We start from the raw sequence: 13507 nt of genomic DNA, 5'->3' as shown, positions 1-13507 counted from the left end.
TGAATATTTGGACAGACTCAAAATATGCCTTTGGGGTGGTACATGTCCATGGAGCACTGTGGAAAGAAAGAGGATTGTTGTCCTCTCAGGGATCAAATATTAAACACCAAGATGAAATTTTAAAATTATTACAGGCAGTTCAAAAACCAGATCAGGTAGCAATCATGCACTGTAAAGCACACCAAATTGGAAACACAAAGGAAATTACTGGAAATAATTTTGCCGATAGAGCAGCAAGAAAGGTAGCCAAGGAACGAGCATGGCAAATGGCACTAATTCCCTCCAAAACAGTACCTCTTCCCAGGGAGGAACCAAGATATTCAGAAGAGGATGACAAGTTAGGCCAATTATTAAATGCTAAGAAAAATCAAGCCGGATGGTGGGTAACACCTACAGGACAGGTGGTACTTCCACCCGTTCTAATGAGAGAAATAATTCAAACGAAACATCAGGAATGTCACTGGGGAGCAGAAGCCTTAGCATCCTCCTTACAAAAACAAGTAGTATCGCTTAAAATGTTAGGAATGGCAAAAATGATAACTGCAAAATGTGAAGTATGTTTGAAAAATAATCCAGTGGTCAGGAAAAAGGTACAAATGGGTCGAATAAAATCTGGTACAGAGCCTGGAGATTAGTGGCAAGTAGATTTTTTAGAATTACCTAGGCAGAATGGATATCGGTACATTCTGGTGGGGGTTGATACTTTTACAGGATGGCCAGAAGCTCTTCCCTGTCGTTCCACACAAACAAAGGAAGTAGTAAAGTGGTTACTACAAGAAATAATTCCAAGGTTTGGAGTTCCTATTGGAATTTCTTCTGACAGAGGTCCACACTTTGTTGCAGAAGTAGTCCAGAATGTTAGCAAAATTCTGGGTATCACATGGGATTTGCATACCCCATGGAGGCCACAATCCAGTGCGAAAGGAGAAAAAATGAATCAAACCTTAAAAAGGCAAATAAGTAAAATTTGTCAAGAGACTAATTTAAAATGGCCTCAAGCACTTCCATTGGCATTATTACGAATCAGAGTACAACCAAAGAGTGGAACCTCAGTCAGTCCTTATGAATTGTTGTATGGGAAACCTTATGAGTCCCCGGAACCAAACCCAAATATGCATGTAAAAGGAAAACAAGATGTGTATAACTATTTGTTTTCCCTAGGAAAAACTTTGACTGTAATTCAGAGAGCAGTAGTGTGGAATAGACCATTATCCCTGGAAGCTCTGGTGCATGACTTTCAACCAGGAAATTATGTCTATGTGAAAACGTGGGCTTCCGAACCCCTGCAGGAACGCTGGAAGGGACCCTTCCAGATACTGTTAACCACTTTCACGGCTATTAGATTGCAGAATCGGATGCTTGGATACACTACACTCGAGTGAAGAAGTCACCTACTCCATGGAAGATTATTAGCCGTGACCCAAAGACTTTAAAACTGACTCTGAAACATGTCTAATTTTTCATATCTGTTTGTGATTGTTGTTTTTTTTTTTATACTAGTTCGGCAAATAATGTTGGTGGGAACCTGGACTGATTTGATGATTAGGAACAAAAGACAAGTAGAAACAGAACAATTGATTAGCATTCCTAAAAAAAAAAATATTTGAAGAAAATTTGATATTATGATTGATTAAGGGATTTACCAGCTTGCAAAATGTTACCCAGATTACTGCTTGTTTGCCAATACCAAGAGCAGTAGGGGAATCTATTCCTTGGAGAATTCTAACTATGAATTTAAGTGTGTGGATACCTCAAGGATAGATTGGACCATTGTTATATTTTTAATATCACTCAGGACGTAGAACATGATTTAGAGTTATTGAACAAAATTGAAAAGGAAACTGAAACCATTCGAGAGGATATGTCAGAAGATTGGTTGGGAAAAAAATTTTAGCAGATTAGGATGGAATCTGAGCTCTTGGTTACAATCTATAATCAAAACTTTGTTTCTGTTACTAATTGTCTTTTTGATGATCATGCTGACATATGCTTGTCTGACTGTCTCTTCAATCACATGATCATGAGAGAGGTTCCAATTATTCCACCAGAATACAGTCCACCACCAAAATATACTGAAACAAATATTAACTTTCAAAATAGTAGTAGAGAAATGTTATGTAGATAATGTGAAAGTATTGAAATAATTTTCAACACTTTCAAAGGGGGGAAATGTTATTGATTTATTATTGATTTGTTATTAGTTAGAATTAATCATATTTAATTTTAATAGGAATATAGAATTATATGTCTCTATGGTATTTTATATATTTAACCAACAACTAACAGCTGTTGTGAAATCCCCTGTATAACCCGGTACCAAGGCTGGAGGAATTGGCCAAAATCGTCTAGTAGGAACATTTAGAACTTAGATAACAAGCTTGAGATTTAAGATGATCTAGATATAGTGTTTATTAGTAGGAGTATATAATAACCTAAAAGAATGTAGAAGATGTCAGAATTTCAAATTAATGGAAACTGATAAGTTTTTTATGAAGCAACTTGTAATTATCTGCCAAGAAATAGTTAGTTACCTGCCAAGGGCCAAACTGCGCAGAATCACCTAAAGGAGGTCAAAAAGCGGACAAGTGAGGAAGACTATGAAAGACCACCAGAGGACTCTAGAAGACCACCAGAGACCTTCAATGCGCATGCGTAAAAGACATTAACATATGCTAATGACTTCCCAGAAATCTAATGAATATGCATAACCTTTTTTGGAAATCTAATGAATATGAATGAATAAGTTTAATATAAGGTGTATGATTTTGGTGTTCGGTGTGCGTGGTTTTTTTGAGAGGACTCACCCGCGCACCCGGCCGTCAATAAAGAAGTGTCTGCTTATCTACACTAAATTGGTGTTGATAAGTTCTTTATTCCGAGTTTTTCGGCAACACTGGGTCCAGCATTGGTTCAGTCAGCCAAGGGGTCCAGTTCTGGGGCACTTGCACACCCAGGGCTTCAGTTTGTCCTTTTATCATCCTTGCCCCTCCTTCGGGTGGGTATTAGGATAATTAGGTGTCATGAGTGTTTTGTGAGCCTTTGGGTTTGGGGAGTCACTTCCCCTTCCCTGCAGACCTCATATTTGGGCATGCATGATGAACTGTCAGCACATCAGAACAGCGTTATCAGAACAGGGAGCTGTGCACTCTCCAGCACAGGCTCCCCCTCCTGTTGCTGATGGGTGCTGATCAGCTTCTTTTCATCTGTGGTTTCTTGCTAGGCAGATTTCCTTGTTATGTAGAGTTAGTCATTAAACAGAACTTGCCCCACCACAGTGTTTGAGAAATTAACTCCTTCAGTCTCTCACACTGGCTCATTTAAAATATCCTTTGAACTTGGTTGTTTTGTTCTATTTTTATTTCTTTCTGCTTCTGTTTTGGGTCTGCATGGCAGAGTTTTGGCAGCAGGGCAGGGGCTGCAGGGGTGGCTCCTGTGAGAAGCTGCTAGAAGCTTCCCCGGCTCGAAGTCAAACCCGCCTCTGGCCAAGTGGTAGCGCCTCTGGGAGAACAGATTTAAGAAGGGAAACCTGCAGCAGAGAGGGGAGTGGGATGTAAGAGGAAACCCTTTGCAGACACCAAGGTCAGTGAAGAAGGAGGGGGAGGAGGTGCACCAGAGGAGGGGATGCCCCTGCAGCCCATGAAGGTGAGTGGGGGAGGAGATGCCCACCTGCAGCCCATGGAGGACCCCATGCCGGAGCAGGTGGGTGCCCCCAAAGATGGCTGTGACTCCATGGGAAAGCCCACGCTGGAGTAGTCTGTGACTGAAGGACTGCAGCCCATGGAAAGAACCCATACTGGAGCAGTTCATGAAGGACTGCAGCCCGTGAGAAGGACTCATGCTGGAGAAGTTTGTGGAGAACTGTCTCCCATGGGATGGAGCACATGCTGGAGCAGGGGAAGAGTGAAGAGTCCTCCCGCTGAGGAGGAAGGAGCAGCAGAGACAATGTGTGATGAACTGACCCCAACCCCCATTCCCCATCCCCCTGTGCCGCTGGGGAGAGGAGGTAGAGAAAATCAGGAGTGGAGTCGAGCCTGGGAAGGAGGGAGAGGTGGGGGGAAGGTGTTTTAAGATTTAGTTTTACTTCTCATTATCCTTGTTTTGATTTGATTGGTAGTAAATCAAATTGACTTTGCTTTTTTCTCCAAGTTGAGTTTGGTTTTTTTGCTGGTGACCATAATTAGTGAGCGATCCCTCCCTGTCCTTGACTGTTGAGCTTTTCTTTATATTTTCTCCTCCCCATCCCACCGGGGAAAAGTGAGTGAGCAGCTTTCTGGTTCTTTGTTGCCAGCTGGGCTTAAACCACACCTATGAAGTATTTTGGAACTGAAGGTGAAAATAAAATGCTTTTAAGGACAAAGTTAGATTACAATTACCATGTGGAAAAAAGAGAGAAAGTATTTTGTGTTCTATTAAGGTCTTGCAGGTGGTCTTATTTTTCATTTTATGTTCAGACAACACTTTCATATTCATGCAATAAACAAGACAAAGGAGACGTTCACTTCTTTTATCCAAAAGGTTCCTAAGAAGTCCTGAAGCCATGTGGTATTCATGTGTTTCAGATTTTATTGCAAGGGTTTTGAATTTCTGTAAAGGTTTTTCAGCTTTTGACCAGCTCTGCTCAGGTTGTTTCAGTTATGCATTAATGACAGAACAGTGAAGACAATCTGTGAGGGCTTCACAGTGAACTGGTAGCTCAGTATACGCATCTGTGAATACAGGAAGGTCAGAATCTGACTTGATTCTTAAAGGGTGCTGCTTTTTTTTTCCCCCCAACCTTCTTTTTTAGTGATATAGTGCAGTGAAAAAGAATGTTCCACTGAATCTGGGATGAGTGATGGAACCTGTGGTGTAGACTATGCATCCTGGAATGATTGAGTCGGGGGCGGGGGGTGGAATTTGTTGCACAACGCAAACTGTTCTTTCCAGCAGGGTGAGTTGATACAGAGGTAGAGCAAGGCCATAGACTTGGCCTCTCCCATTTTGGATAATGTGTAACTCCAAACAGATGAGCAGCATATTAAGAGCAAAAGGTAAACTTTGTACTTATGATTAGGAAGTATAGAGAATTTCATGACTTCTTGGATAAGCACCAAATCATCTGTGGTCTAGTGCAGGAGCTGGAACTGACATGAGTTCTCCCTTAAGACTTCACAAGTTTTTGGCTGCTGCTAAGTTACAAATAGTATGAATACAGCCTATCTCTGTGTTTCTTTAATATTTCAGTGTTTTGACTTCTGGTCTTGACCCAAAGCTGTAAGTACTAGATACATAAAAAATTTATTAGAGTAGTCTTATAATGAACAAATTTTCTGAACATCCAGGAGATTCTGGATTGGTTTAGTGCCAAGTTCTAGACAACATCTTTGGGGATATTATCCTTATTTTTATATTTTAAAAATAGCTAAAGTGTCTACCCTAGGCAAAGGAAATTTCTGTGTCTCTTTAATGTTAATTTTTCTGTCAGGTTTGGCAAATTTGAGATATTTCTTCTGAAAAATTAAAACTTAATTCATAGCCATTTGCATTTACAAAAGAATGAATTCTACTGTTCTGTCACATCCAGGTATTTTATTTTAAAATAACCCTGAGAGATTTTTTTAAATAAAAATGTTTCATCTCGAAGAATATAGTTTTCTTTTTTTGTGAATGTTTTGAACTTCCTTCAAGACTTTGTTTTCTAATCCTGAAAAACAGAAATATACTGTTTTCTTTGATAACTACTGTGTTGATTTTCATTTAAATACTTTTGCTTATGCATCTGCCTATTTTATTTACTTCCTTATTTGATATTATTCTTCATAGTTGTTATTTTAGAATATGTTTACAAGTCTTTTACTTACGCTTCTATTCTCATTCTAATTTATTATGATAATACCCTCATTATGCCTAAAGATTTTGGCATTTCACTGCCTTCATAATTTTTTTTAGTCAATATTTTTCTTACTCTGTTCTATTTTATTCAATCTTATTCTTCAAAACCTCACTTTCATGTCTTACTGAATTCCACTGCAGCTTTTTTTCTTCTTCCCCTTGACTATTGCAAACATTTTCTGGTTTGGGTACTTTTAAAATCACCATATCTTGCATCACATCTATTCTTTTTTTCCTAGTCCAAGTCTCATCTCCTAACTAATGTAGGAAATGTATCACAGATATTTATAAGGCTTCATGGTAGCTTTGAAACCATCTATCAAAGATCCTTCTGCTATTTTCATAACTTGTTGGCATCTGTCATGTCCCAAAGTTGGAGCGACTCAGGTTCATGGAATTCCTTTGTCAGAATTAAGGTGAAACGACACCAGGGGAGTTCAAACAACAATTGACATTTATTCAACCTAGCTAACCTTGCCCAAGTACAAATGAACTTATCAACATGAACCTTGCAACATGTCATTAAGCCACTGTTTGAAAAGAGAAGGGAGGTGTAGAAGACGAAATGGAAAAAAGAAGATGAAACTGTGTCAGAAGGAGAGCCCTCCCATTGAGTCACGAGGTTCACAGTGGACCCCCTTGCTTTCTGGACTCCTTCTCAAAAAGGAGCCCAGGGACAGCTAGATCCACTCCTAGTCTCAGACTTGGTCAACAGCTTATGTTTAAAAGGATGAGGTGTAGGGACTGTGGAAAAGAGAGAAGGAAAAGAAGGAGAGAGAAAGAGAGAAGAAAAGGGTTTCACCAGTCCTGGGTCCAGCGTTGGTCAAGCCAGCCTAGAGATCCAGTTCCAGAGGGTGAGCATAGAGAACTCGTTCTCCCTTCTTTTACAGTGTGTTAGCTGATGGTCTCAATGTGCACAGTTCCCATTCCCAGGGTTCTCTGGAATCAGTTGGTGAGCTTTGGCCGGGGGTTCATTGTGGATTTACCTCTCTGTCCCTGCTGGCATGACTGCTTAAGATACAAGCACAGTCCCATCCTCTGTGGGGCCTCCTTCTCCAGGCACATATGCTGTGCTCCTTCTCCTCGTCACTTAAGATAAGGAATTGCAGCTTTGGAGAAGTGCTATCCCACCCTCCATGGGGCCCTCTCCTCTGGCCACATTGTCCTGTTCACAAAACTCCAGCATTTTTACAAAGGACATTTTCTCCACCAAAGTTCTTTAACGAATATTTGGGACATTGACTATAATTTGTCAGACCATCACAACGTTGGAGTGTTGAGATTTTCTTCAGTTACAAACTATTTTTCATTCAAGTAAAGGATTGCAACAAGAGTTTTCTATTGCTTTTCCCTTCAAATTTCCATTCCTACACCTAACTGAGCAAATTAAATTTTACAGAGGTGATGACTACTTTGCAATTAAAGTAAGATGAAATTTTTATTCAAATTACAAACTTGGAATAAAAGGTGACATTTTAGAATGTGAGGGATTAGTGTCCATCCCTGGCATCTAAATATTTTATTTTCTCTTGTGACCACAAAAGGTCTGTCAAAAATATTTTAGAAAACAACTTTTAGAATTTTTCCATATTCATTGTTTTCTCTTTAAATTCTTCTTTGCATCACTCTGTTGATTCATGAGGAAATAATTTTATTGTGAAATGAAAATATTCCAGTTTCTTAAAATGAAGACTATCTAAACAGATAACCATTGCAGTACAGCTTAAAAAAAACCCCCAACTTACATGATAAATTATGAACGAGAGCATAATATGAAAGTCACCAGAGCCCCAAGCTTCTTTCTGGTTGCCAAGGTCCTGATTTCTTTCTTCTCCAAACCAGAAGAGCTGAAATGAGCAAAACCAATCAATAATGAAACATGTGGAACATCAACGCAAGAAAATATAAAGGTATCACCCAAGAGCTTTTCAGCTTTACTTTACAGAAAAGAAAAATCTCTGAACAAAACAGTTGGCTGATTTTAAATCATGAAATGAGATCTAAGCATCTGCCCACATTTCCAGTCACTGGAAAGCCCTACATTAGCCAGTATACTCTGTACTAGCATTATATTAGACCTAACACCTTACATATACTGAAGAATGTGAACAATAATTATAAAAAGGGTATTTCCATCATCTCATATTCTCAGAATGTGTTATTTCTGTAGACATTAAATGTCACTTCTCTAAAGCCTTCCCTAACTGTTACAACAAACTAAACACAAGTTAAGACTATATTTTGGCTCTCTAGCTTAAGAGTGGAGGGAAACTAGTTACAGAAGTCTGGTAACCAGCATGGTGAATCACTATGCTCTTCTTTTCTTATTTTCTGGAAGTTTTGCAGAAGGAAGGCATAACTGGGTATAGGCAGAAGACTCCACGTCAGATAACCCCAAGAGGGATGAAAGAAGTCTGAGGAGCGTATTAGCATCTCCTCGCTCACTGACATTGTGATAACGGATTCAAAAGGATTGGTAGCTTGATTTCTAAATAGCTATAGGGAGACTTCCTCTGAACAGGTTTGAATGTGATTGTATGGGAGTAAAGTGATAAGGTCCTGTGAAACTTTTATGTTTTAAAATTTATGTTATTTTGTAAAACTGGATTTGTGTGAATGTATTGTTGACTTGGGAAAAGGGACTGAAAGAGTCTCACTGTGATCTTTGTGCTATAAAAACAGGTGTATAAAGGGACAAATGTATGTAAGTTTGGATAAAACTCTATGATAACAAGTAGATAGAAACTGGTAACTGCACAGCATTCTTAGCCCTTTAAGCTTTTCCCATATTTGTTTTTATGAACATAAGCTCTCATTTAGTCTGTAGGGTATTTTTACAAATACCTACATCAAGATATTCTTGCACGGATATTGTAGTGAAGAAGGAGTCTTCTATACATACTTCTTGGCCTCAGGTGTTTGCTCTTTCCTCAAATGTGAACTAATTGTGTTTTAGTAAATAAAACCAAATTCTCCTGTACACATATATTGTCAAATACTCTGCACTCTTAAAAAAAAAAAAAAAAGTCAGGAGTAAAACTTCCAAAAAGTATGCAGTCTTTGCAGCATTTCTGCCTCAGAGAACAGCAGCCTGCTCTGATAAATACTCTTGTCCCTTGACTTCCCTTGTATTCTTTATGACTGACATTTTTTTGAATAAAGCAGGCTTTTTGGTTCTGTCCTTTGAGGAGTTTTATGTCTTACTGGGTAAAATACAATAATCAAAAATGGCCAACAAGATGACAATTATTATCAGGCTTTGTCTTAATCTTTATTATAATCTCATTACAGTCTTGAAAATGATACCATTGAAGCACTGATTTCTACTTTTTATCTTCAATGTTCATAACTATTGGTCAGTTTCCAGTCATCATGTATCGATGCGGAAGTCACAGACACTGCACACAATCAATATGATTAAGCAGATGCCAATTTATTGCCCAAATAGCTTAGTTTATATAAGTATTTTAGTTCCTGCTCATGCATAAGCCATCTGTTGATTGGTTAACATGTGCTGTCCATGCGTCTAAAACATCAGATCACGCGAATGGTTCCCCCCGCCTGTAACTTGTCTTGTGTTCTGCTTTTAGTCACGTAGGCCCAACTTTGTTCAGTCTTTTGTGCATATTTCATCAAAACTTGTAGCAACAGTTAGCCTTGCTCTACTTTTCATGCTCACTTCATCAAATTTGTAGCAACAGTTAATCTTCGCCATGTCCTTGAGGCCTACTGCTTGCAGAGGCCTCTGTTTCACAGAATAATCAGTTCCATTGTGCCTGGATTGTTCACTATATGTCCATTGTTTTCCAAATATCCCCCAAATCCCTCTTTTTGTTTTTGAACAATCCAGACTTTGGCCACTGCATTCGGAACCACCTTTTCTATACAATTGAGTATACAAGGGATAATTAGTAACAAGACTAATAATACCAACAAAGCAGCTCCCAACATTTTTAACAAATCTTTTACCCATCCCATAATTCCCCATTGGGTGAACAGTCTGTCTAACCATCCCAAACCATCACTAACCTGCAGCTTTTCAACTTGATCTTTCATCTTTTGCATAGCTTTATGGATCAATTCAGAGTGATCAGATAAATTCATACAACACATTCCATCTAAATCTTCACAACCATGACCATTTGCTAACAACAAAAAATCAACAGCAGCTCGATTCTGTAGCGTTGCATGCTGTATACTATCAACATCGCTAAGCAAGCCATCTAGGGCTAGTGAAGTTAAATTACTCTGTTTGGCCAGCCAACAACCCAGCTTTTGTAGATTCGTTAAAGAACTTGCGACTCCTACTCCTGGGGCTAAAAGGCTGGCTGCCACAATTTTGCTAGGTGACCAAAATTCCACCTGATCATTGCATTCTGGTTCAAATGCATGGTAAAAAATTTTGCGCGCTTGTCTTTTCTGTCTCTTTTTATGTTGCCAAATTTGGGTGTTGTTGGGAAGTAATACAGTCAAACGACCCAAACTACATGGTCCACCCTGCAAATGAGAGGGTATGCCGGGCCAGGCTCGGTCTCCACAAATCAAGAATATCCCTGGGGGTAGTTGTATTGGTTTATCACTAGATCTTGAGCAGGTTAGACTAGAATAATTACACCAATCACTTGCATTGTGATACACAGGCAGAGTCGCATTAACTAGTTGTCCTTTTTTGGTATGATCACTCCTATAGTTAAACATCACGCAAAAATCCATTTTTACAGAACCTAAAAGTTCTATTTCTTGTGGTTCCACTACCGCCTTAGGTAACCATGGCATAATACCATCCCAGTTGTCAACCTTGCCAGTGCCCATGGTCACGGATGACGGCAGTCCTGTACTTGGCTTTGGCCACGCCTCATTGTCCAAAGGCACCCCTACCAAACATGTAGAAAATGGGTAGCCGGGGCTGGCCAGAGCCAAACACAGGGTTGATTGATTAGTAAGGTTAGCAATCGTGAGCCATATATTTGCCTTGGGTAAAAAAGGAGTTTGAAATGCTTCAGTGCCTTGACAAAACATTAAAGCAACAAACCACAACTTCAGCATATTTAACCTAAATAGAACAATAACAGCAAAACAACAGATTGGGCACAGTGATCATCCGACTTGCTTGGTTCTGAAGACAAACAGCTGGCGAAAATGGTGGTACACGATCGATCACCGCCCATTCAAGTTTCTGTTAAAAACAAAAATGATGAAATCATGAATCAGGAATCACTTTCCCTGTTTCCATGGTTTCACCCATCAGCTTGGCACCCATTTTGGTCTTTCATGTGTTAAAACATTAACATAACCACGACCAGTCAGTTTTACTTCTACTGGACCTTTCCATTCCCCAGTTCGTAAATCCCGACATAGCTCTTTAATTGCATCAGTTTCTTTTTGAATCCCTGATTGTAATGACATGTGATGAATTACAATGGGAGGAGAGTCTCTTCCTTCTGTCAAACGTAAATAGTTCAACACGTACAGCGCTTTTGCAAGTCTCTCAGAAGGTGGCAACTGTTCTCCCTCTTTTTGTTTTTGCAAAAGCGATTTAAGAGTCCCATGAGCTCTTTCCACAATGGCTTGTCCAGTGGGTGAGTGAGGGATACCTGTTAGATGACGAATTCCCCATGGAGTACAGAATTTGCTAAAAGAAGTTGAAACATATGCAGGACCATTATCCGTCTTAAGCTCCTGTGGGATGCCCAAGACTGCAATGGCACTGTGCTTATGCTTTATCACATGTTTAGCTGTCTCACCTGTCTGAGCAGTTGCCCATATCACATGTGAAAATGTGTCAACACAGACATGGACATATTTTAAATAGACAAATTCAGGCACATGAGTGACATCCATTTGCCACAATTGTAAGGATTTTAAACCTCAAGGATTGACTCCAATACCTAAGCCAAATCCTACCTTTTGACAAACAGGGCACGACTGCACAATGCCTTGTGCATCAGAGACTTTCAAGTTGAATTGTCGCGCTAAAACTTTTGCTGACTGATGAAAAAAGTCATGTGATACTTGGGCCTGCTCAAACAGGTTAATTCCTTGCTGCTGCCATGCAGGAGCAACTAATTTGTCTGCAATATTGTTGCCAATAGACAATCCATGCTGAAATTGATGACTGCGAATGTGAGTAATAAAATACTCACTTTGTCTCTGATTTAACAAAAACAATAAGTGCATCAGCAACGTATGTAAAACAGAATTTTTTACTTGCTTAATCATTGCTCGTTCTAATCTTTGGGTAGTTCCCACTACACACAAGGAGTCTGACACAACATTGATAGGTGTATCAGGCCAATGTTGAAAGACCCACAAAACTGCTCATAATTCTAAAGTTTGCAAAGAATCTCCAGCATGTCCTGAAAGTAGCTGTTGATGCCACTGATTATTTTCATACCAAGCTACAGCAGCTCGTTTTGATTTTCTTCCTGCATCCGTAAATACTGTTAATCCATCAATAGGAGTTTCTGACCTGATTGGTTTTTCTTCAAATTCTTGATTTTGTAACAATGGTAACAATTTATCAGAGGGATAACGATTTGTGATTTTTCCTGGATATTCTGCTAAAGCAATTTGAATTATTTCTGAGGTGGCCATTAGCCAGTCCAGATAGTCTTGCCTTATTGGCACAAGCATGGTTTCAGGCTCATGTCCTGAAATTTCCAAGACTCTTTTTCGACCTTTCATCATCAAATGTGCTAATTGTTCAATTTTAGTATATACAGTAGTTTTAGGTTGAAAAGGCAAAAATAACCATTCCAAAATAGCAATTTTCTGTTTTGTAATTTGAACTATCAATCCAATGAGGTGTTTACGTTGAACTGAAGTATTAATCAGTAAGAATTGTAATGGCAAATCACTTATTTTTCTCTGCACACTATTAGAAACCACCTTATCAATAATCTTATCGAGTGCATATTTTTGCTTAGATGATAATTTTCGAGAGTCATTTGCTCCTGTTGTTGTCCCTAACAATGGCATCAAGGGCTCTAAATCATCATTGGTAATTCCCACAATGGGTCTTACCCATTGTATGTCTCCCATCAGTTTCTGAACATCTGTAAGGTTTGAAATTTTTTAATTCAACACAATTTTATGAGGCTGTACCACACTTTCTGTAATGATCCAACCTAAATATTTCCACGGATTTGAACATTGGACCTTTTCTGGGGCTATTTTCAGACCTCTAGGCTCCAATTCTTTAGTGATTTCTGTTAAGGTTTTACTCGTGTCCATATTTTCTCCTGCAACCAATATATTATCCATATAAAGATATATCAGCAATTCTGGATTTTCTTCAAAAAGACTGTAATGCCCATGATACAAATGTCTGACACAATGTAGATGAATTTTTCATGCCTTGTGGTAGCACCACCCAATGACACCTTTTAGCTGGTTCTGATTTATTAATTGAGGGCACTGTAAATGCAAATTTTTCAACATCATTGGGATGTAAGGGAATTGTGAAAAAGTAATCTTTTAAATCAATAATTAGTAGTTTCCAATGTTCTGGAATCATGACAGGGGACCGCAGACCTGGTTGTAAAGCACCCATATCTTGCATGACTGCATTTACTGCCCGAAGGTCGTGTAGCAACCTCCATTTTCCTGATTTTTTAGGAATTGCAAAAATGGGTGT

This window comes from Accipiter gentilis, chromosome Z, assembly GCF_929443795.1.
Source record: "Accipiter gentilis chromosome Z, bAccGen1.1, whole genome shotgun sequence".
Classification (NCBI taxonomy): Eukaryota; Metazoa; Chordata; class Aves; order Accipitriformes; family Accipitridae; genus Astur; species Astur gentilis.
The sequence above is the reverse complement of the archived record's forward strand: the minus strand, read 5'-3'. Positions refer to the sequence as shown.